Raw genomic sequence first — 25179 nt, 5'->3', positions numbered from 1 at the left:
GACCTCACAGTGGCCTAATATGGTTGTCTTGCAAGTGATGATAGCTTATTTCACATTGTTTGAGACAAAAGCTATTGTCTCAGGTGGAGTAATTTCCCATAAAATGAAAACAGTCTTTTCTCATCAGCTTGGGTGGGGTATGTAGCAGAGCTTGCTAGACTTTTGAAGGACCCCAATAATCCCATACCCAGCCTACCTAGATTTCTTAAAAGTCAGGGAAAGATGACTAATTTTCCAGTGATAGTGACTATCCACTTAACTTTTCCTTTTCTGGCAATCCAAGCACTATTCTGTTTACAATAAATTATTTTAGATGTGAAAAAGGTAATTTATTGTATTATTTAATGTATTTATTTATTTATATATGTCCATATATGAAATACATGTAATTTTGATGAATAGATCAGTTTAGCACTAAACTTCTTTTTATCAGTAGTGTATTTTTAATGATGTGTAAAGTTAATTGAGTTTTGTGAAACGACTGTCAGAGCTGACACCTTTCTTCCTGCTGGTATTTATCATGTTAAAAGATTTAGTTCTGGAAGGCTTCAGTAAAGTGAATAATCCTGTATTTACATTAAATTTTACAAACTCTGTTTCTCAGCTCAGAGTCTCTCTCAATTTAATCTAATCTAAACTTGTTATCAGTGCATTTTATTCCAAATCTTTGCTGTGGTCTAATCATATGTACTGAATGAATGAGCTTATAATTTGATATCTATCATGTCACTGTGTAAGAAAGTATGTTTCATTTTGCTATAGTATTTACCGTTTCTCTCTTTTCAGTGAAACAGTAGGCAAAAAAATGGTTTCTGTTTAGTTGCTTATGATACTAAAGAGAATTAAATAGGTAACTTAAAAATATTTCAGGCTATGAAAGCTATACACACATAAAACTTTTTAATTCATTCTACAATCCAGAAGTGAATCATATCAGCATTTAGCATTACCATTTCTGAGAAGTATTTTAAAACTCTCGGATTTGTAAGTCAGATAGTGAATCACATTTTAAATGCCTGAGACTGTATTTTAAGTAATTGGTTGCTTTCTTGTCTATTTGTAGTTCTCATTACAATTATGGTTCCTATACATGATCTACCTTACCATGTTAGCACTCAGTATGCACAGTTGCAGGCATTAAGTCCATGGACTAGTGAACAGGTATAAGGCTTATTAAAGGATAGAAATTCAGTATTCTTAAATGATGATGGCATGTTTTTAAATCAAAATTGGCTCAGCAGCTCTGTTTTAAATCCAGCAGGGACCTCTGAGAGAGATTTTTTCCTTGTTTCTTTTAACTTTTATACTAACACACAGCAAATGTTTTCATTTATTTCCTGTGTTATCAGTCCTACTCTGCATATTTTAGTCTATTGCTTTTGACAGTGATGAAAGACAGGTATTTCCTGACCTTTTGTATTTTAGGCCCTACATAAGTTCAGCTGTTCATTTCAAAATATTTTCTTCTTATGCCTTGTTCCTGTTTTGTCATTTTGAATGTAGCACTAGAAATTCCAGGTGCAATTGCAATCTCTTTGGAATTATAATTTAAATTTTGTGCTCTTTTACGTGAGAAAGAAGCTTGCCCATATGAAAGAAAGGTTTTCATTCAGCGAGGCTCGCGTAGTGGGTCCTGCTTTGAAACAGAGATCATGTCAATGTTATGTTTCTTTTTACTGGAACATTGTCCTTAATTGTTGTTTGAGGAAGGCAGAAGTTAAGAACTATTGAACTAAGAGATGGAGATAATCCAGTTAAATTGTGTAGTCTATTCCTTTATGAACATAGGTTTGATCTCTACAATAATTTGGGTGTTTCATCCAGTTTATTATTTGCCAGTTATTTGTAGTCATTGTGTCATGCACAGTTTTTTCTCATTCAGAACTGAAATTGAGTGCCCTGGGGGCAAAATTTTCTCAGTTAAGCATAGAAATCAAGTGGCCGTATTTTTGAAGGCGCTCTGCATGCAGCAGTTCTTGTGCGCGTTATTCTGGCAAGGTCTAAGCTTTTGTGAAAGTCTGCTTGGTTTGAAACAATATAAAACGTATTAGTGAGGCAACTCTCTGTGCTGTGTTACTCTTCAGGGATTATTGGGTAGTATTCAGTTCCTTAGTTTATGGGCTGAAGTGAAGCCAACTGACACCTTTGATACAGCCTGTTGATACTATAGGATGAAGCGCTCTAACTTGTTTTAGGAGTTTATTTTTAGGAGAATCGATGTTATTTTTGTAAATTATATTCTGCGGTTATGACAGTTTTTAAAGGTATCACACATTCTGTTATTCCATTAGTATAAAAAATTGTCTGGTATTCCCTGGGAATTTAAAACTGTTTCTCTACAATCTCTCTCTCATGGAGGTAAATTAATTTTCTAATTAGACCTCTATCAACTAAGAATGTACTGGAAATGTAAGAACACTGATGTATGGTGAGGCAATTCTAGAAGGTTTTCTAATCTTAAAAGAAATTTTACTTTAGTTGAGGAGTTTTGTTTTTTATATTTTTGGAGGGGGTTTCTTTGTGGTCATGAATGTAGTGATTGACTTATGCAAAGCTTAAATAGCTGAAATTTTAATAAAAATGAACTAAATACAATTATTCAAAAAAATTTATTAAAATATTTTTCTGTTTGAGACAACAAACAGAACTGTGGTTGCAACTCACCCCTTGCTTTCTGTTTTTAGAAGACAACTTGTTTTGGTCACTTAAAATGTTAATGAAATTATACCTCTTTCTTTTAGTTGCCTGAAGCAAAGTGTCACAGCTTTTCATTGGTGTTTTGAAAGTTGTATATCACTAAATTTGAAAGATACAAAAGTCTCGTGGTTGGCCTCAGCATAAAAATATATAGACCCTTCTGCTTTATGAGGCTGTAAACCAGGTAATTCATCACTAGTGGGAATCTGGAGATAGATGTCAGCTTTTAAAGAACAATCTGTTATATTACAAATTCGTTTAAAGGGGGAGTGTTTGTTTTTAGGGATTCCCGGAGAGTGGAAGCCTATTTTGATGATACTGTGCATGTAATAAATCATATGCTTTGCCTATTTTTTCCCCAAAGGTCTAGCACCATTTAAACATTCTGTCATAATAAAAATAACAAGTACTATCTTCTCTTCAAACAAGGAAGAAGGGGAAAAGAAGGATTTTTTTAACAGGTGCAATATTCTATAATTAATATGTAATATATATTTGTGTATATATATTATATATATAATTAAATGATAGTATGTCTACAGCAACAAACATTAAAGATGAACAGCAATGTGGTTGTACTGCTGTTGTCTTTCCAAATAATGGGAAAGGAGAAGGAAAGACGGATGATAAGAGGGATTTGCATAGGAGTGCATTGTGATATGAATGAGTTTACGCTGTTTTTTCGGGAGGTGGGGGGGACAACTCATTACAGAATGCTTGATCTGTTTGTTTATTGCTTTGTCATATTTAGAAAGCATCTATAGTGATCCTTCTTGCAAAACAGCTCATGCAGTAACTGGCAAAACAGAAGCAATTAGTGGTGTAATCTCAAAGGGAATCTCAAGCTTCACTTTAAGTGCAATGATTAAATCCACTAAAATGATAACTATTGCTGCCAAGAACTCCTGTAATTGGTCACTAATGTATTTTGTTGTAGCAGTCGATAACTACTAGATTTCATGCATGTAATTAGTAATGCATACACGTTTGGTCAGTAGAATTGAAAATCCTAATAACCAAGGCTAGCGGGGGTAGAAAGGAGCACAGAGCTGGAGAACTGAAATAGCGCTCTGTTGATAGTACCTAACTAGAACTGTACGCTTCAATAAAACAAGTGTCCTACTGTGCTGGAATACAAATGGGCTGTCTGTGGCAGGATACAGCAAAGACATTTGGCAAAGAGGGATTTGAGAGCTTCTGGCATAATGTAATTGAATTGGCCATTTCTTTAAAGATACAGCAAATTGTTTGTTGCAGCATTCATCATCATAAGGAAGGTCAGACAGCTTGCCAAACATATGATATTCATAATAAAAAATAAAACGGTGCCGCTTATATTTAAACACAAATCATGTAATCATATTTGTAAAAGCTGTGGAAATGAATGGGAATATTTTTGGTGGCGCTGATGCATTAGCGATTTAAGTAAGATTGTAATTCAAGAGGGGGAAAAGCATGTAGTCAGTGAAAACACCCCCAAGGGAATTCAGCTAGTGAGCAACATATGATCCCTCTGACTTGAGAGGATAGTAGGTGTTTTGGCAGGAGTATTGCTGACTCTCTCCTCTGATCACTAGTGAGAAGATAGACCTATATGATCCTGTTTTTTTCCCTTTCAAGAAAACAAAGTAAAAATAACAAAGAGGAAGGACTTAAGGAAGTGCTTAAAAAGAGACAATCTAAACTGAAGTATTGCTGGGTTTTGTTAGAATCAGTTATATTGTGACAGAACAAGATGATGCAACAAGCTGTAGCATATCTGAAATGTTATATGAAGTGCTCAGTATTGATATGCTGGAAAAACCCTCTCAAGACACATCCAGAATGCTGAACATAAATTGTATGGTGACAGAGGCTTTGGGCCACATAGTGATGCCTCAGCAAACGAGTAGTTGCTAGCTTTTGGGTTTTAACACATTTGAGAGACTGGCATTTTGATTTCTTGCACCACTGCACCACTGATAGGGTTGGAAATGGGAATCAAAATAATTAGATTGGATATACAGATCCCAGCAAACCAGCCAAGAATGCAGATGGAGTGGGAGGGCCGCTTTGAATTCTAAAATGTATCTGTTATTTTTGAGAAGAAAGGTGAACTAGAGTGCAGATACTCACCATTTATATTCAAAATACATAATAATTGAATTATGCTTCCTCCTATCAAAGCTTGTTAAAATCAGTGATAAAATATATTAGTATTATATTAAAAAGGAGCACTTTTTTAAGTAATATATCTTAGTTACAGCATGCACAGAATAATACAGGAAAGCTGGGAACCTGCCTTTGGCATCATCTGATGCATTCCTCCTTGCTGATATAGGATTGTTCCCATCAGTGCATTTTCTATTTTGTCCAGTAGTGGCTTTCCAGCATTCCCTCTGGCAGTTTTTCCACAGGCCAATAGCCCTTCCTTCCCAGAAGACTTTCCTGTTAGTCATTCAACATTTTCCATTAAAACAACCCAAAAATCCTCATTCTATTTATTCCTGCTTGTTTTCCATACCTGATAGAAATAGCCTTCCGTTTCTGCTATGCAAGTTTCTACCTTTAGGTATTTGTAAATTATTACCCTGCTTTGTTTTGGTTGTCATTTTGCCACCTATACAAATTTTATCTCCCAGTCTTTACTCAACAGTCAGTTCTTCAGGTTTTTGCCATTGAGAGAATCTCCTTCATTTAATCAGTAGATTCAAGATTCCATGTACTATAAGTTTATAAAAAATAACTCTTTTCTCTGTTAGCATGTTTTCCGATGCTTTTTGTAGATACTGTCCAAAAATGTTCCTTTTTAAAAATTCTCTTATGAACCTTGCTGCCCATAATATACCCTACTTCATTTGTGGCTTAGTGCAATTTTAACATTCCTTTCAATGTATATCTTCTATTTTTTGTTCCAAACCTGTGTATCTTGCACTTTCTCAAAGAGCATATCTTTGTTACAGTGTATCCTTTTCATTGTGTTAAATCTTCAGCCTTTCTTGTCTCTGCAACTTCGCCTAGTCTATGTTAAGCATCAGAGCGCTGTACCCTAGTGCTTTCTGTGTACCTCTAGGATGAGAAAAGCAGTAGATTCAGATATCAGTATCTCCCATGCATTGAAGCCAGAGGTGCAGGCCTGTGTCTCTTATAATAATATATGCTTTTAATACATGCTTAAATATTTGTCTGCTTCTGCAGAAGCCTGCCCTATATCTTGTCCTTAAAACACTGTCTGCATTTGCAAGAAAACTAAGCAACTATTTGATCCAGTTGCAGTTACTGGAAAAAGCTGTTGAGCTGTTTCTGAACATCCTTATTCTGAACCAAATACCACCCTTTGCTTCTTCTCTATTTCCCTACCCTAGGTCTGCAAGCGATTTTAGATATTACTTTTCATGTTCTGGTTATTCATTATTTCACATTACGGAATTATAAAGACAGTAATGAGGAATAGCAAAGCGGTGTCTTTTTATCTTCATTTGTGCATCCCATAATAGCTAAAGCTCCTTCAGAAGCTGTTATTTGTGTACCTCAAGGTGCATCAAAGTCATACCGAATAGTTATTTTATGGAAGTCTACAATACAGTGATACGGCTAAAAGTAAATATGATGTTTTGATATGTAATTACATGACTAAAAAATAAAAGGTGTATATAAAGGTGTATTATCCATATGGAATGGATAATACCATTACAGGAATTAGTGTGGCGGTGCAATACTCATACTGGAAGGCCAGAGTTCAGAGTATTTAGATGTATTCAGGAAAGAGATTAGTAGTTAACTGAAAGTGTGATCTGGAGGAGCACATCTTTCTGGCAGCGAACTGAGAAAACTCAATCTCTTTTGTCAAATAGAGACTGAAATTGTGAATTGGTCATCATTTGGTAATAAGTGTGTGAAGATTTATGATATTAGAAGGTATTTTTGTTTGAAAGATAGGGAAATATAAAAGACCTCCTGGCTATAAACTGAGGCTAGAAAAATGCAGACAGGAAACAGATTTTATTATTCCCCCAATATTCATAGCTATTTAAAGTTGGGAGATTGTTGAAACTGAGACGATGCACTCTCCATGAGCGGAAGTTTTACATCCAGTTCTGATGCACTTCTGAAATACAGACTTTTTTCGGTGTTTCAAAGTTATATTTAATGCAAGCATTTTGTTTTTGAGTTCCCAAACTTGTGTTATTAAGGAAATCCAGTTAGATGATTTTATACTGGTCTATTTTGGTCTTCATATTGAAAGTCTTCAGTTAAGATTTCATACATATATATGCAGATTATTTGACTAAGATGATGGCTGTATGTTTTGCTTGGACAGCTGCAGCACAGTAGTTACTGTACAAGTAAGAAATAGTTCAGTAGTTTGTCCTGTTCCAAAAATCACCTCTGTGATGTCTTTTGCTGAGTGCTTCTGCTGTGGTAGATAGAGCCTGCTTAGAGGAGAGCCCAACATTCTGACCAATATTCAGGGTTTACTTGAACGCTTGGCACTGATGCTTTGTGTAAAGAATTTGGAAAAAATTACTACTTTGTGGTTTTTCTAATTTTTCCCTTGACCTTTATCTGCAGCGGAATTGGCTGGCAATATCACAGCCACACTAAATGCAACATTTTATTCATGGCAACAGTTTTATGGAAGAAGAAATCCCACGGAGTTTGGGAGAAAAGAGGGAATGAAAGAATCTCAGTTTTTCTAGATGGATAATTTGCTGAATGTGAACCAATGCAAATGCAGCTGACTTGAACAGAGATCAAATTTAATACCATGTACGGGTTCTGTGTCTGTCTGCAAGGACTTGCAATGCTTGATCCCTCATGTTTTAACAGCTGCCATTCAGTCAACAGTATAGCAGTGCATTTTATGTAGGCTATCATAGCAAGGCAGTGTGCTATACAGATTACGTTTTCTATATCTGTTAGTTTTAAATGCTATTAAGTATTTCCCATTCCAATGTATAAATAACCTTCTGTGTCATAAATTCTAAGTAATGGAAGCACCTTACATATTTCAGCACCACAGGGTGCTATTTATTTTGTCAGGAGACCCACAGACAGCTTTAATCTTGTATTTTAAGTTATTAAAATCATATGACCTAATCAGCAGGATGCGCCCTATAGCTAACTTGATTGTACTGTAACTGAGAACAAATCAGAGTGACCATTTCTTCCTTGTCAGAAACACTTTTCAATGCATATTGTTGTCTTATCCTTGGTTGTTGGAACCACATTTATGTCTTTCTTCTACAATAATCTTCAAAATGAATTACATTCAGTGGATATTTTATCTTTTGCAACTTTTCACTACCAATGGACATTATAATTGGACTTCGTCTTCTGCTATATAACTAATGAACCCAAATCTTCATTATTCAACGTTGTTTTCATTCTTGAAAGCCATGAACAAACATATATAAAAAAAATGTTCAAATCCTTTTGCTTTATCTGATCTCTTATGTCAACACTTAGAAACATGGTGAGTTAACTCCTCTCATGCAATAGTATGAAATCAAGAAAACTGCTTGGTTTCATTCTCAACTAGTGGAGAAATTTCATTTACACACACTTAGCTGTAGAGAGCCATGCAGTTTGTTATTTAAAAAGTAAATATCACAGTGTTATAAGACTCAATTTTACCAATGGACATTGAAAATGGTTTTGTATTTTTGAAAAAAAAAACAGCTATTTTAATGTGATCCCAGAGGAATTCATTTTTGAAGCTTGCTTTGTAATTGCAGCATTTTTTTTTTAATTTAAAACATTAGTTCTTAAATGACTAACACCTACCTTCTATCATGGACTATTTGGAACAATTAGGCTAGTTTAGGAAATGGTAAGTGATAGCATTAATATCTCCTCCCTATCTGAGGACGTGCTCTCCTTATTTTCCTTGTCCGTGCCCCTCTCTAGGAACAAAAGCAATACAAAAATGCAGATGTTGAAAGGTACAAAAATGTGCTTAAAGTATTTTCCTTCTGTCTTGGAACAATGGTTGCTGTCAGCATAGAGGCTTGCTTGCTTGCTTGTTAAAATTAGATTTGAATCATCAGTGTAATAGCAGCAGGAAATTGTAGGATGGAAGGATGCCAGGAAGCCTATCTATATCTGTCCTTTCAGTAAGTGTAAGGTGGTCCCTGAATGACCTTAGCTGGCACCTTAGTTTAGAAAGCTTGTCCTATCTGACAAATTATAGGTATTAGTTTAAGCACCCTTAAAACAAGCTATTTTGTACACAAGCAAAAGTTGCTTAGGTGGGATATGACAAACAAACACACAACTTTTTGTCAGCTAGACAAGATGCTGTTACAACTTAGGCTTCCTAAAAGTACGCTTCTTTTTGGTTCTCCTACCACATTTCCCTGACCAAGCTCATTACCTCTCACCATTTGCCTGGACTAGGATAAAAAGGCCGTCTTTCGGAGGTTGCTTTATTGGGGTTTATGGATTTAGAAACACTGCATAGTTTTCATGAGCTAGTTGTGAGTAAATTGGAGGACTATACCCACTCTGAAGGTACATCATAGTCAGCAAAATTCTGGCTTATTCTGTTTCTCCTCAGCTGTTTTATGGCAGTGCACCACCCAGTTGCTTCCTTGCTATAGTTGTTACCCATCGGCTTTGTAGTAATCCAGTCTATACAAGACAGTGACCTCCCTGTGCGCCTTACAGCCACTCACGGAAATGGTTGTAATTCTGCTGATGCAGAATGCAGCTGCCTATTTAAATCTCTTTTTCTTACAGAGAGGCTGGTTATATCTGTGCTGTGCCCTGGCTTCTATTTCATTTCTGGTGTAGTTTTAACATTATTTCCATAAGCAGCTTGGTTCCTGATTACTTCAGGGAGTGCTTTGCATGATATAATGGTAATTGATATCAGCTGAAGTGCTAAAGCTACCAGTCTCATAATTTAAATTGGTGCCAGTTGGATATAGTAGAGCTAAAAGTCACATTGTGCCTCAGAAATAGCTCTGCTTTTGGAAATTTTTTAGTTTGCTGTCATGCTAGAGTAAGAATTTTCTGACCTTCAGGTCATGCAGTTGTTTTTCCTGGGTGCCAAAATGGAACCAAAGTAGTCATGAAGGGATCATCAAGGAGGCATTTTAGTTTTAGTGTTAAGTGATGTTTAGCACATTACTGTTCTCTTCATCAGTGCTATGAATGCAATCAGACATATTTTAAAATAAATCTACATAAATAACTGGCTTATAATAATGCAGCATTGGTTTATATCTTTTTATATCATTTGTTTATATCTACTCCATTTAACATTCTCTCTTATATTGTATGTATGTATGAATCCATCTATCTGTGTATATCCAGACTTTATATATGACATTTATTTATTTTACTGAGACACAAGCAATTCTACAGCTGGACTGTACTGTTTATAGATATTATTTGTTAATTGTTAGCAAAAATTTAGGAGGTGCAGGACCACCAAAGTTTCATGACACTGATACAGCAAACTTGACTGAAGCAAGGAGAAAATGGGAAAGCGTTGCCTGAGTATGAGGAGCTGCCATGAGTTGAACTGCATATGTCTTAAGACAAGGACAAGAGCCATTCTCGTAAATATCCCTGTTACATGCTTTTTTTCTTAAATGTTTTTCCTGTTTGTCTTGTGTGTTTTTAAATGTCTAAGTCTAACCTAGAATATTAAGGTTTTTATGGTCTTACTATTTACACTGTAGTTCAACTCAGTGCATCGTGATATTGCATGTACTCTTAAACATACTGTTAGCCAATATCATCTTCAAACATATTCCATGTCCCCTGGGTGTCTACCTACCATCTGTTACTTTATCCCATTAGATTTCCACCAGATTTCCCATCTTCTCTCCAGCCTACTCTGCTGAAAAATAACCTCTTTATATTTTCCCCTATTGATCTCCCAGTTTAGTCTTAATTGCACAGCTAATCAGATTATGGTGACTTTTTCAATTTCTCACCTCTTTGTGCTTTTCAGTTTGATCAAAATATATTAAAGAATTGTTTTTCCTTGTGTCTGGCACTGATTCTCTACTGTTCTGCACACAGGCATCTATGCGTGTGCAGGATAGATATAAATGATTCTTTAAAACACTTTTGTGGCATGTTATCTATTCCGTTCATTTTGTGTGGTAGATACGAAGCATTATTTGGGTCCTAATTCTTCATGACTTCAGCATCTGTTCCCGAGGAGGGCTGGAGACATTGCTCCTGTCCTTTCAGCCTGCACTTCCTCCTCTGGGCAAAGGGAAAGCAACCCTGTTCTCAGCTGAGATAAGCCAATGTCAGTGCGGGCTGCTCCCAAAGGGACTGTCCTGCCCTCCTCCTGGCCCTGACCCACGCTCCCGCTCCAGTGTTGGCTCTGTACTTGTGCTGCACAGTGCTGGAAAATGGGTGTATTTGGGAGGTGAGCTTTCTGTCAGATCACCAGTCCCAGGCAACTCATTTCCCAGCCACATGGCAACAGGAGGCTCCTAAATGAGCTTAGGCTGGCTATTAGTATGCAGTGCTGAGTCACTGGTGAAAGCTTTAGCTTTCTGCGTGCTGTTCGGAAGCAGATTGCTGCCAGTTCCTGTGCACATAGGACATGCGATAAACGGCCGTCTTTGGCCACTGAGCGAGGAGTTTGGGGAGCAAGGTGGGCACGCGTGGAGAGCTGCCCCTGCCCGTGTATCAGGGCCCAAAGAAAAGCCTGTGCAAACAGCGCCGTCATGAAGTTGTCCAGTCAGAGAAAGTGGCACTCTGTTTTCTTTAAATTTGTGAGAAAAATTAGGTTTCTCAGACAATCTAGGAGAATTATTTATAAACCTTTATGTTCTTACAACTAGTATGACTGATATCAGTAAACTCTCCTTTTGTTGTTAAGCTAAAAATAGCTTAGCAGGCCAGAGCAAAAATGTGATAACAGTTCCAAACAACTGAATAAACAACTTTATGGTTAATTGAAAATTTCCTTAGGTTGGGTGGCACTGTTTTGTAAGACAGGAAGATGCTCATTCACTACTCATTTTCTGTATTGTTAGACAAAAGCTTACCTGATAAAACCCCTGCTTTTCACAGCTAATGAGCTCAGCCAGTGCTTGGTTCCTGAGCCAGTGCTTGGTTCCTGTCCCTGTACTACAGGAAATAAACCGTATGGAGTATCACTAGTGAATATTTAGGTTCATTTATAAATACAAAGATTCATGTGTACAAATTGGCTTCAGCCTTAATTGATTTAGAATACTTGATTAGACAACACAGCTGAGCCAATGTTGCGCTTGCTGCGGCTGAGCGAGGTGGTGCTACCCTCTCTTTTGTCTTCCCTCCCTTCTGGCCTTATGGTGCTTGTCTGACTCCTTGCAACACCACCAAACTCCTTCCTGGCAAAGATCGAGCTGTTTTATCTAGTTTGATGGTATGAAACAAGTGTGAGGAGCTATGCACTTTCCATCTGGCAACAGCAGTTCAGCACAAGGGTTACAGGTCTAAAGAGAAAAATTCTAGTGCCAAAAGGTATGAGCTGTATTGATACAGGTTCATTTGTACTTACTGTTTTGAGCAAAAAAGCAGTAGTCTAGTTTTACATACGTCTTCTATGATATATTTTTAGACATTGCCACCTGCACATGATATAATAGTGGCCAAAAAAAAAAAAAAAAGAAAAAAAAAAAGAATGGCATTTCTAGCACAGATGGTGTGATTGACAGAGTTGTGGCTTTACATACTTTGAATTTTAGTGGAGTGAGGAGATTTTCTACTCTTAAACTTATACTATCCTGCATTCCAAAATAAAAGATATTAAAAAATGCGGTGATGCATGTATATTTGCAAAGAAACAAGGCTTAACTTTTTTTATCCAGTAAAAAGCAGTGATTACAGAACTAAAATGTTCTTCACTGGCTAATCATATAGCAATTGGCTATGTTTCAGTAATTTCTGTAATTCATAATGGAATCACATTTGAAATATAGGTACTCTTCGAGTTATGCTGACTTTCCGTTTTACTGGGGTTCTGCAAACTAGCAAGATTCACCTTTGGCATAGTGCCATCACTTATAATAGGCACGCTGTGCGTGATCCAAAGTAATATTGGGAAACAGTTCTACAGTTTCTTTTCTTTGATGGTTTGATACCATCTTGAATTAAAATGGCCTTAGAAATCACATATGAAAGTGCAAATGGTAAGGTTGCATTGGCAAGCGCTCGAGGTCTGGGGCAAGGACTGGGACAAGAAAGTTTTTGCGAGTGTTGCCTGAGTCCTGCTGTAGCCAGTTCACAGTGTGGGCATGGTGGTGGGCTGTGGCAGGGACGCTGTAGGGCTGGAGCAGCTGGAGGAAGCAAGGCACAGAGGATACAATAGGTTTCAACATCTTTTCTAATATTTAGGATCTCTGCAGTTTTAATAGCATTTTTTATACTGTTGTTTATATGTCATCTCCTTGGCTCTCTTAAGGTTTTTCTAAAGAAAATGGAAGCTTATGAGGTATAACTATAGAAACATCCTACCCACCTAACATTGACAGCAAAGCTATAGTTGGGATTCCTGGCCATCAACGTTGGTGTAACAAAACTTGAGCTAAATTAATACCTTAGGTACCAAGGTTGTATTGTTACCTCTTGGGGACCAGCCACTACAGAAAGATGTTTGAGTTGCAAATAATGAATTAAATGTGCCTGTGCACCAGCAGAGCCAAGTCCATGGCTGGGTTTGCCAGACCCTTTCTGAGAAGAGCTGTGCCTGAGATTTGGGTCCTCCTTGGGGAGCCCCTTGGCATCTGTACTGGCTCTGGGTGGAGAAGGAGGTCCTGCTCAGCTGGCGCAGTGCACCGGTGGCAGCCGAACGGCAGCAGTGGGAGCCAGCCAGGCAGCCTCCTGTGTCCCCGACTGGTCGGGTTTCCTGAGGCCAAGCTGGGCCTGGCGAGCCAGCGGGGCTGCCGGCTGCCTACGGGCTCTCTGAGGCTGTTGCTTGCGTGTCGCTTGCTGAAACGAGGAGTCACCTCTGCTGACAAAATGCAGATGGGGATTTTTCTTTTTTTCCCAGCAGCTTTAAGTGTAACTATACCTGAACACATTTTGTACGCAGACTGAAAAGACATCTCCCTAAGCCTAGGACTACTCACCGCCAAATTTCAAAGCACTGCTGCAAAATAGAGAGGTTTAGAAAAACGAACGGAAACAGGATTTTAATGAAAATTAGTAGTAGACTTAAGTACAAATGGCTTCTTGTTTTTGTGTATGCTAGGACAGCCCTTTATGTTTTTAAGATTAGGGATTTTGAGTAGCCAGGTTTGTACTCTTTAAGGAGTTAGTAGTGTTTAGTGGTTTTGAAAATCTGGACCCGTAACAAATTATCTGAGAGAGGTAACTTACAGCCAGGTCACTTATGCAACTTTGTCATGGATGTACATGCACACAGATGTGTGTGTCTTTGCAGAGTGCATATTAAAATTGTTTTCTTTCCATATTTATCCCTAGGTTTTGAGGTGTTTTTAATATTGTGTATAAGGCAGCGTCTTAGACTTAAAGGCTCTTTAAAAGCAAAGTATTTTATAATAATGGTAACAATTTTTGGAAATGCAGAAGAAGTGAAGGAAGCAAGATTATTTCAAGGCTGCTGGATTTCTAAGGTTTCGTAGGGACGAAGCGTAGAAGCAGCAAAGGGGGTAAGGCCGGCGCGTTGCCCGTGTTCGGATTTGTTCGTACGCCGGCCTCCCTGTCCCCTGCCCTCCCCCTCGCAGGCCCCATCTGCTGCTGCTGCCTCCTGAGTCATATCAGGCAAGTACAAAAATGGCTGCGGTTGCTACCTGTTTGTGGGTGATTGGTTGTTTTTCCCCTCCGATTGCTGCAGGCACAGAAGAGAACAGCAGCTTATCAAGCACTTCAATCTGGTTTGCTGAGTGTAACAGCTTAAGAGAAAATGGCTGCCTTGTTTCCAGAGCTGTCCTAGGGATGACCACGCAAGAGAAAATGAGGATCTGAGCAAGAGAAATCTCTAAGTAGTTTCCTGGGCCATTTAGCATTTATAAATACACTACAAAGGATCTTTTTTCTTTCCAGGTAGCTGCATGACTTAAGTCTTTTAAGATTTACCGTTCAGCACGGTGACTGTAGCTGGTCCGCTTGAAGGATGGCTTGTTCTGAATATACGTGGAAAAGGAGCTCTTCCAAAAGGTCATAAATACTCCTTGGGAACCTTTTTGATCTGCGTATTTGTATCTTTCTCCATACACACACACACACACACACAAACAATTTTGTGTATATGTATACATGTGTATGTATATGTAACAGGTGAGATTTAGATTTGAAATTTGTTTTGCAAGGTGTTAGTAGTGTAATCACCAACTCTTTAGTAGTTACATTAAGGAAGTGTTGTTTTCCAAAGTGTATAGTGCCTCTCTCCCTAAAAATAGCTTGCTTCATTTTGCCACATTTTGAGTAACATAGCAATGCATTAAAAGCAGTCGTTACGTGACATAAACTAGCAATGCATAGAACTGCTACACTGAAATATCTCTCTAGGCCAGGACTTTTTTGGTATTAATGCACAAATGACGTGCATAAAACAGTTGTCTCTGAATAACCTGCTACGATATTGTATGCTGTTGAAGTGCATTATCCCATTAGTAGATGGGATAATAAAAACAATTTTTACCAAATTGTACTAGGTCTATTGCAGTGGATCAAAGGATCTCAGAATGCTTTAATGAGTTAAGTCTTTCAACTTCCTTTTGACAAGGTAGAAGCTTTATACAGAATTCTGACTTCTAGCAGAGCAAGAAAATAACTTTTTTGGAGTATCAGGGGAAAGCTTTTTAAAAAATGAGCAGAATCCTTGGCTTTTGGACCTTTAAAGTAGGAGACTGGCTCATAAGCTCTGGTAGATTTAGTTGCAGTGGTTTTAGAGGTGGCTGCCCCCAGTTGCTGACCTGTGGCTAGAGTGGAAGCAGCATGGACCTGTGCCTCAGTCCCCTCCAACTGGTATGTTGAGCATTGGGGCTCTTGCATCTGAAACTACCCAGACTCTTAACAGCAAGGCTCATAATGCGCCCCATGCATTTAGAGCATTAAGAGGAAAATTAAAAAAATTAAATTTAAATGTGAGCTTCCAAACAGTGTTTGCAAAACTGTTGATTTCAAGTTACTACAAGCAATTTCAATGTGGTGGCATTAATGTACATTGGTTTATGAGGGTCATTTCTTCCCTTGAATAGAATTTTCCTCATCTCTGTCATTTGTTTAACACAATATTACAACAAACCTTTTTTGTAGACTTGACATTGCTTTTGAGTATAATCACAACCTATGCAGTCCAAATCAGTTAAAGGCTGAAGGTAGCGTACCCTCTTCATTTTGTAATGAAGAGCTGTAGGGAGAGAGATGTCCTGGCCCCTGTTTCTCAGTTAAATGTGGCACTGCCAAACCCGTGCTAGTATATGTCTGCACGTGAGCTGGGGACGCTGGAGTGCTCATGTACCTGCTTCCTTCTCCCTTGGTCGCCTGTGCTGTTTCAGGGCCACTGCAAGTTGCTGAGAGCTCACCCAGGGATCAGAACTGAAAACTCTGCTCAGAGGGGATCACTGCAGCTCTACCAATATCAAACAGAAGATATGTTCTTGGGAATTAAACCTTACTGTATTTCCTTTGTGTTCTCCTGAGCTGTCTTGAGGACCTTTCTTTGTATTGAAAAAAGGCTCTTCCAAGGAATTACCCGTTCAGTTTGGAGACGATGTTACTGTTTATGCCTTATTTACTGCTTCACCACTGTCTTCTTTTTCTTGTTGTTGTTGTTACCTCTAGGGGTAGAGAGAATAGGGAAAGAAAGAACTGGAGCAGGGAAGTGTGAAAATGGAAGCGGAAAGAAAACTGTACTTTCTCTTCTGAAAAATCCTTTGGAGAGATTACCTGCTTCACAGTGCTCTGCCAGCACAGAAGCTGGCAGCACTGCTCCTTCCCAGTGAGCAGGGCTTCACTGCAGTGCTTTTCATGTTCAGAGCTTGTTCCACAACTGCCTGCTTTCATTAGTCCCCATGTTTTGCCTAGGTCCCACGAGGTCTATCCATGGCAATATGAATTTGGGCAAACTGCGACAGTCTGATCAAGTGATGTCAAGTCTCAGAGGTATCTTGAAAATCCACTTTAAAGCAAAGGGAAGCAAAGTATCACATTGAAAATGCTGACCAATGTTCGTTGGCTCAACCAGCATTGCTGCACAGTTTTTTTTTTTTTTTTTTTTTTTTTTTTTTTGTACAGTAAGTCCAAGTTAGCATAGTTAGGAAAAACAATGCAGCATCTGTAGGGCAGTGTTTTCCCTGGGCCAATTTGACTTTACTACAGGAAAAATTAAATAATGTGGAAAGTCATGTGCCTTGCAGTACTCAAGCATCAAGAGATGAATATCTCTTTGGCAGTGTGGCCTGGAGACATAGACAGTTTTCTTATAATTGCCATCTACTGGAATACATCTATCCAGTGTCTCTAATATTATTATTAAACTGTAACTACTAGGAGCAAGGATTATCCTGTCATTTTTTTTAATGTGGTGTTTTCTAGATTTTAATGTCATCTAGCAAAGAGGAATCACTGCTAAGATTCCTAGGCAGCAGCATAATATAAATAATGGTAAATGATTATTGATCAAGGCTTGCTGTCTTTTTGTTATATCTTGAAAACAAATGGCTGGATTGAATGCTTGTAAGCTGCTTTATATTGATAATTCCTCTCATCAACAATTCACCAGTTTGTGATTCTAAAGAGAAGAATAAATAGTTAAGATTATGCTGCCAATTTTTATTTGTCTTTTGTAAAAAAGCAATTTGAGATTTAGGCCCATGTACATTAAACCCAAATATTTTAAAAATAGAAACATTATGAGATGATTATACTAAGGTACTGTTTTGCTCCTCAAATATTTCAAGGGATTAATAGTGTGGAGCAGCTTTGGAAAGACCTTTGCTGATATTTTTGTAATGCAGTGTGAGTGTTAGGCTGTGAATGCTGGGCCTGGAACTTGACCTACTGTAAAATGTTTACAATTTTTTATTCTCTGTGTTCTAAAAATGGAGCAGCTTTCACAGTCTCTTATTCTCTTATGAATTTTCCTTTTCCACACAATCAAACGCAAAAATCAGCTGCTTGCTTTGGTGGGCTGACATGCATGCTGCTTTATTTTTCAATTTCATCAGTAATAGGCTTTTCCCAGATTGTAATGTTGCTCCATTGACATAATGAAGTTACTCCTTATTCACATACACAAAAATCTGGTAAAGTCTCACTACCAATTCCACAGTCTAATTTATGTTACAGCAGAATTATGTAAATGAATAAAAAGATTCAGATTAATCTAACAGCTTTAATTTCTCAGCACTCTATTCAAAGTTTTCTTAAAATAGAATGTACATGTACAATGGTGTCCTAGGATATATCGAGTCTTCCTGTCTGATATTTACCTCTCTGGCTTCTGTGTCAGCTGGTCTGTGAAGTGCAGTGTACTGTGCACATTCTGGTTTCTGTAGAAGGAGTGGGGAAGGAGAAAAATAGAACTCTCTTCAGGACTTTTAAACCCTCTTAAAGAGTATAGCATTAATGCATCTTCAAAGTCAAGAGTATTCTGCACGCCAGTCTGCACATAAAACAAATATAGTTAAATTACAGAGGGCTGTTGAAAAATGTGCCTGTAAGCACAGTGTTGGAGCCCCTCATAAGAATGGAAGTTTCACTGTTCTCTTTCCTTTCTGTAGCATTTGGCACAGCTTCTGCGGATCAGCAGCGGGTGATTAGATGAGGGAGTCTAAAATGGGCTCAGAGGACCAAAAGTTGCGAGGATGTTGACAGCTCCAACACAAAACAGAACGGTTTTTAACAAATATTCTTATATGAATGAATTTGCCTGCCAGCATTACCAGGTAGATTCTATAGCCATGCTTATGCATGCACAGTGATACATAAGGCTTAAGCAGTGTGCAAATGGATTTTCTTTTATTTGATGCAGCAGTTGTAGATTGAGAACCCCAGAGACAGAGCTTGTTTTCAAGTTTGAACTCTCCTCTCTTTAAACTGATGGGAAAAACCCCAACAAAGAGTACCTTTTTTGATTGTTTTCCTCTTTCATTTAGGAGCTTTTCAGTTGTTCATTTTATATGCCAGTGTCTTCATTTTGGTGCTCTGTCTAGGTTTTGAGACTCGAAGTACGTTCCCTGTTGTTGACATTGTGTTCCTGCATGGCCTTCTCTTGTTTTGCAGGTCTGTTTACTGTCCCCTGAAAGTGTGGTTGCCTTTTGTGGCTTGGCCTACACCACATACCTCCAGTGACAAGGAGTGGAAAGGAAAAATAGCATCTACCTCTCCACAGTGCTAGAAAAAATGCCAGCAGAGGCTCAACTGTGCTAGGTTGTGGGTGTTTCTGTCCTTTTAGCTGGTGTCATTTGGGAAGACAGTGGGTCCTTCAGGGCAAAGAAACACCTTCTGCTAGTATACAAGGTATCTCCACTATGCTGGAGGAGGCTTTCTAATTCTCAGATCTGAAAATCAGACCTCTTTTGGAAGGTCTTGCTATCAGAACTTGAGCCAGAGTGGAGATGCTATTCCTTCTTCCCTGTCCATTTTGCGAGTGAAGTACTGTCTGGCTTTAATCATTTCCTTTGGTGAAAGTTATTTTGCACTGCTGACGTCAGTCCACAGTTAAAGGTTATTAACACCTTTGGTCACTAGAGCTTATCCACATTAGCACTGTACTATTAGCTGCAGGTAGCTGAAGGCTTTTTGGCTACTATGGTTGTGGTTTCTATTTGTTTATGGACATGTACAAACAATTTGATTGCAAAAGGCAGCTCAGACCTACTCTAAGTAAAAAGGGGCCACATTTATTGAACTGTAACTACTCAGAGTATTTCTTTAATGCACACACTTGGACATGGTTCTCTTTGTTGTTACTTCTGTTACCAGTGAACCTACAGGAAATAAAACTGAATTGTATTTTTTCTGGCACAGTTTTCAAGTAAGGATACAGCTTGTTACTGTGAGATAACAAGTTATTTCATGTCTAGGAAAAAGTGCAAAGGTAATTGGCACTGCTTTGTATTTGCCATGAGCTTAGAACATTTGCATAGATACAATCACTCAATTCCTGTGAGTAATAACTTATAGGATGTCTACAGAACGATAGTTACTAAGCCTTAAAATGCAGTTCTGTCTTGGAGTAAAGGCTATGGAATCATATTGAAGTCAGTGATGTTCACAAGTGTACCTATGCACAAAAGGCAAAGGTGATGGGATTTCTGAGCTGTGACGGAGAGCAGAGTAACATGTTTATTGCTGATGCTCTGAGGAAAGATTTCTGACATTTTGACTGTAGACTGAGTTGAGAGGGCTGGCAGTTAAAAAGCCGTTTTTATCTATAAATTGAACAAATTTGATCTGGAACACAGATCAAATGTTTTTGGGTGGAACACAAAAAGCATGGAACTCAATAATGTTGTCGCTAGAATCAGTTTTCATTTTAGGAGACCTGGATTTGAACCTCAAATTCACCAGTGAAAATCTGGAATAGCTTAATCTGTAATTTGTTTGATTCTCTCCAGATATAGTTTGCTGTAACTGAGCTCAGGCTGAGCCAACCAACTCTAGATTAAATTGTTAACCTGTTTATTCACCTATACAGTCTTTCAGCTACTAACCCACTGACTCGCGCAAAAATTTCCTGTAAAGCCAGAAGACATGAGTACATTTTATGAAAACATGGAAATCATGAAACTTATAACTTTTGACAGACATGACAAATAAACAGCTTTGTGCAGTAACCAGTTCCTTGAGTTTCCTAGTATCCTTTCTTTATGTAATTTCTTATATACATTAAAAAAAAAATGTGCTTTTCATTCATTATATATTATTCATGGTATTTATAAGAGGTCACATTTTGGCTTTTATTTTTACTGGTGGCTTGTTTATTTTAAGACAGTAACTATACTTAGTTTGTTTCCTTGCTGTAGATTTTATTTTTTGTGCTTTTTTCACTGTATGGTTTCCCATTTTATCATCTGGAAATATTATTAGAGGTATTATATACCTTTTCCTTATCCAAAGCCATGGTGCATCTGTTGACCTTCAGGGCATATTGCAGGGGCCATCTGGTTTTCAGGAAAGCGGGGGTCGGGAAGGAATGGGGAAGGATTTAAGGTAGAAGGAGATATTAGGTTACTCACTTATTACTTGATTAAGGGTTTGTTTTGTTGAAGAATAAGGCTGATTGGTACTTTATAATAGTGTTTGACTTTTTGCATTCTCTGTTCTTCCTGTTTTTTTTGTTTAGAAGTTGTGCTGGGCACAAAAAGCTGTGTGTTTGTGCAAGAGCGTGTGTGTATCAGAATAAATGAAACAGTGTGGCCCCAAACTGCTGTAAGGTGGTAACCGTGTACTGTAGCCGCGTCCTACTGTATATAATTAAATTAAATTGTTTAGAGGATTGTTGCTAGACTTTGTTCATCTCTCACTTGGAGAAGATGTTGGCTGCCAGTGAGGAATTAGCACGATAAGGTGCTGACTCCATTTGAACCTAGAAAAATCAGTTTCTAGAAAAAGTTTGTGTTCTCCTTTCACCCGTTTTCCAAAAAAGAACCTGATACCTTCTGCCCACATGCAGCTGCCCAGTTCAGTTGATTCTCAGCTCAGCACATGTATAGGAGATATCATTTCATTTCTACTGTTGTCTCTCCAGAATAAAAGCATCTGACATGCTGATGTGGCTCTAATTTGAAGCCGGAGGCAGAACAGGAAAAAAGGAATGTTATCAGCTGTTAGTGTTCCCAGTTTTTCCAAATGACTTACCATGATTGTTGTTCAGTGGTTTTGATACATTAAGAACTTCATTCTTTTTCTCTAATGTCTAATACCAGTAAGAAAACATTAGTTGGCAATATAAAGTGTAATTTTTTTTGTTGATATATGTTATATATCATGAAATACCTTGCAGCATATAAAAAGTTTCATTTTCATGTTAAAAGCTGTTACAGCTCAACTAACCAAATTCTCATGCATGAATTAAATACATTGCCCACACGTTTGTAGAAGAAAGAAAAGGTCTTGTAGGTAGATTTACAGGAAGAAGTACTTCTTTCAAATGAAAACAAGAAACAGCTGTGTTGTAAGACAGACGTTTAAACTCACACTTTGGAAACAATCTTCCATAAATTAACAGGGAGCTAACTTAAATTAACACAAAATTCTCAATATCAATTGTGTTTTCATATGTATACTTTCTGAGGGAGCTGTTTAAAAGAAAAACTAACCATCCCCAGAGACGAGTATGTGCATATGTGGGTATTTCTAGTGAAAGTTTAGACCTAAATCCTTCTGCTTACTCTGTAATCTTCCATAACTGATTTCCTCCAAAACAAGATGATCTCCCTCTCCAACTCCTCCTGCCCCTATGCACATCTTCTGATAACCTGTAGGAAATCAAGTGTCTGGGTTAAAATTGTGAGACTATGATAATCATGTTGTAAACTCTTGTATTCAGTAGTGTTTGTAGCATTTATTAAATATTCAGTTTATTGGCATTTTTTAGAAAGGATTTATTTCTTCATTTTGGGCACAGTATTTTAGGTGTAAATAAGCCAATTAAACAATATAGTTTCCTTACAAATGAATCAGTGTATATGGAGAGGAAAGAGTAAAAGAAACAACCCTTCTTGGTAATGTTTGATCAGTTCTGCCTGAAATGAGGAGTTCAAAAGTGTGTGTGTGTGGGGGGGGGGACTTTTGCTACGAAAGAAAAAGCTAGGAAAGAGAAAACACATTAGAAAAGTTTGTTTCATTGATTGCGATTTCCAGGGATATTTCATATATAAGTGTTGCATGGGTTTGATGTGTCATTTCAGCCATGCTCCTGTCTCTTTTTTTCATTCTTCAGTTAGGTAAACTGTAAATTTGAGAGTGAGGCAAAATGTTTTTAGAAATGTGGTGCATATTTTGAAAGGTTGCTTTGATCTTCTCCTTTTAAGGTTTATCTAAATAAAGTGCACTGACTGTGACACTTCTCACTTTTTCTTTTTCTTTTTCCTTTTTTAGAGGGGGAGGGAACAGGAGGCCAGGTTAACCAGTCTTAATTTTGTTAGCTGTTGTGGAGCAGCAGCGGTGAGAAGTTAGCAGAGCATTGTTTTGCCCTGGGATTTCTGGTGTCTGTGATCAAAAGCCTTTCTCATGCAGCCACGCACGATTTTGCAAAAATCCCATGGAGGAGTCAGAGCTGCTGGAGTTAGAAACTTTGCAAGACTATGTAGCTCTTCTTAGCAAAACATGTTAAAACAAAGAACATCTCCCAAAAGAGCACTTTGCTTGGAAAGCTTCTTGAAATGCACCTTGGCATTTCCTGCTTTGGCAGTAGTGGTTTTGTGTGGTAAGCGTGGAAGGACCAGGAGTAACAACGCTTGGACTCAGCTTCTGCAGGGTATGTGAAGGTGTTGGAGAGGCTGGGCTATGGATATATTCCACCATGCCACAGAAGAGTGTCTGAATCCACTCTGATAATTATGGTTTTTGCTTTTTTTCCCACAATATACAATAACATGAGACACAGTAAGGACACGAACAAGCAAGGAGTCAGGTTGTGTTCAGGAGAGCACAGAGTACAGAAAGTTCAGTGCTTAAAATTCTGTCTTACGGGACTGAAATTCTGTACTCAAGATAAATTTGATCTGGTTTTATTCTGTGGGTCAGAGCCTTGCGTTCTTTGTATTTTAAAGTACTGAGTTCCTGTCTACCGCTTTTTTTGTTCCTGTAAAAATACTTACGGACTTGTAAGCTGGATTCTTTGGCTCAGGCATCTAGACAACTAGATCATTAACTAAATTCCAAATGTAGAGCCAAACCTTACCCTGGGTGTCTCTGTAATGTCAATGGAATTACAACAGGTGTGATGGCAGAAGAATTTTACATGGAAAATCTTGATTACTTCAGTGAACCATAAGAGAGAAGGTGTCTGACTTTCAGGTTCAGATTGAATTCGCAGTATGTGAATCTGGAAAAAACCTTATAAGCTGAACAGATTTGGTGACAAGTCATAGGACTCCCTTAACCAAAGCCATTCTTCCCATTCACTTTGGAGGTGCATTTGGAGGAACAAAATGGCTGAAAATTCTACTGAATTTAAGAATGCTCAGCGGAATGGCATTGTTTAGAAATTAGTTAGTTATTTTAGCCATTAGTTAGAAATGTTATTTCTTCTTAAAGCTTTTTTGTTTTTCTTCTGCCAAAATAAAATAGGAAAATTTTTCTCCAAATTTATGTAGTTCAAGTATTTTGGGGGAGTTAAAAAATAAAATTAAGCAGGAAGGAGATCATCCTGCTCTCATTTTCTGTATGGTATAGAAAAGAGGAAATGCAATGAAAAGATCATTCCAAATATGATGAAAGACAGGGTTTTTTTTGTTTTGTTTTTAATTCACCCAGACTTTTACAAAGCAAAAAAAGGTGCATTCTCAAGTGTAAAACTTTTTTCTCTTCTTTCTTACCATTTTATGCTTAGAAACATTGAAAAGCTCTATAGATGTGTCAGAGAGAGAACTGCAGAAAATCCATGCAAAAACAAAGCCTACGAATAGATTACTTAAAAAATAAGTGAAAGAGGGTTGTTTTACTTTTTTATGTTACCTTAGTGAACTTATATATCTTCTGTTTGCATACTATGATTTTTATTGTACTATCTAGTTACAGATTAAGGCTGCTTCGTGTTAGATACTGTATCTGAAGCTTTCTTGAAAAGATCGAAGTCTAAGAATGAAAGAAAAGACAGCAGACAAGCAGACAAATGAACTAATACCTTACTCTTAGTCTTAGCCTCTTGATACATTTTCAGTGTACAACATAGTAAAAGGAAATCCTAAAGAAGTATTAGAGGGATCTTGGTGAAGTAGCTTGATGAGTGTTTATGTGAAGCATTTTCCAAGTGAGAGGAGAGCACGTGGGAGAAACATGAAAATTACTACCTAGAAACATAATAGGTAGATGAAGGTATTAGCAGACAAATAAAATGAAGGAGCTTAGATAAGGACTGTGAAAGGCCTCAAGATTAAAGAGGGGCTGTTTGTGTTTGGGTGATTCGGTGGTAAGCTGCTTAGAAATATTGTAATAAGAACAAAAAGCTATGAAAATGATCTTTGCATAAGCTTGGTGATAAATAAAAGTAGTGTTTGGAAGTTATGTTAAGAAATAATGCTTATATAACTTAGAGATGGAGATCTAGAAAAATGTGTTTGTTAAAGACATATTTACCGGGGGCTACAAGCCTCTGTGACAAACAAGATGGCTGTGATGTTGACAACACTTGACAAAAATACAAGCGTCGCAATAAGGGGGTGCACAGTGACAGGAGGAAGAGCGTTGAGTGCTCAAAGTGGTCCTGGAGTTGACAGCCAGAAGTACTGATCACATCAGAAAGGGACTGAGATCCTGGTCTTCGGAGAAAAGACGAATATGGAGCAGAGAATCCATCTATAAGTAATAATTAAAATTGCTTTTGGATGAGATTCCCTCGTGAGA

The 25179-nt window shown here is 37.8% G+C and overlaps 1 protein-coding gene across 5 annotated transcripts in view; it reads left to right on the top strand.

Moving 5' to 3' along the window:
* TBL1X (transducin beta like 1 X-linked) overlaps positions 1–25179 on the top strand; it is a 204543-nt gene that overhangs the window by 58353 nt on the left and 121011 nt on the right. The gene's annotated exons all lie outside the window — the stretch shown is intronic.

Source organism: Rhea pennata, chromosome 1 (genome assembly GCF_028389875.1).
Source record: "Rhea pennata isolate bPtePen1 chromosome 1, bPtePen1.pri, whole genome shotgun sequence".
In the NCBI taxonomy this organism is placed as follows: Eukaryota; Metazoa; Chordata; class Aves; order Rheiformes; family Rheidae; genus Rhea; species Rhea pennata.
This window is presented reverse-complemented; position numbering and strand designations above follow the sequence as displayed.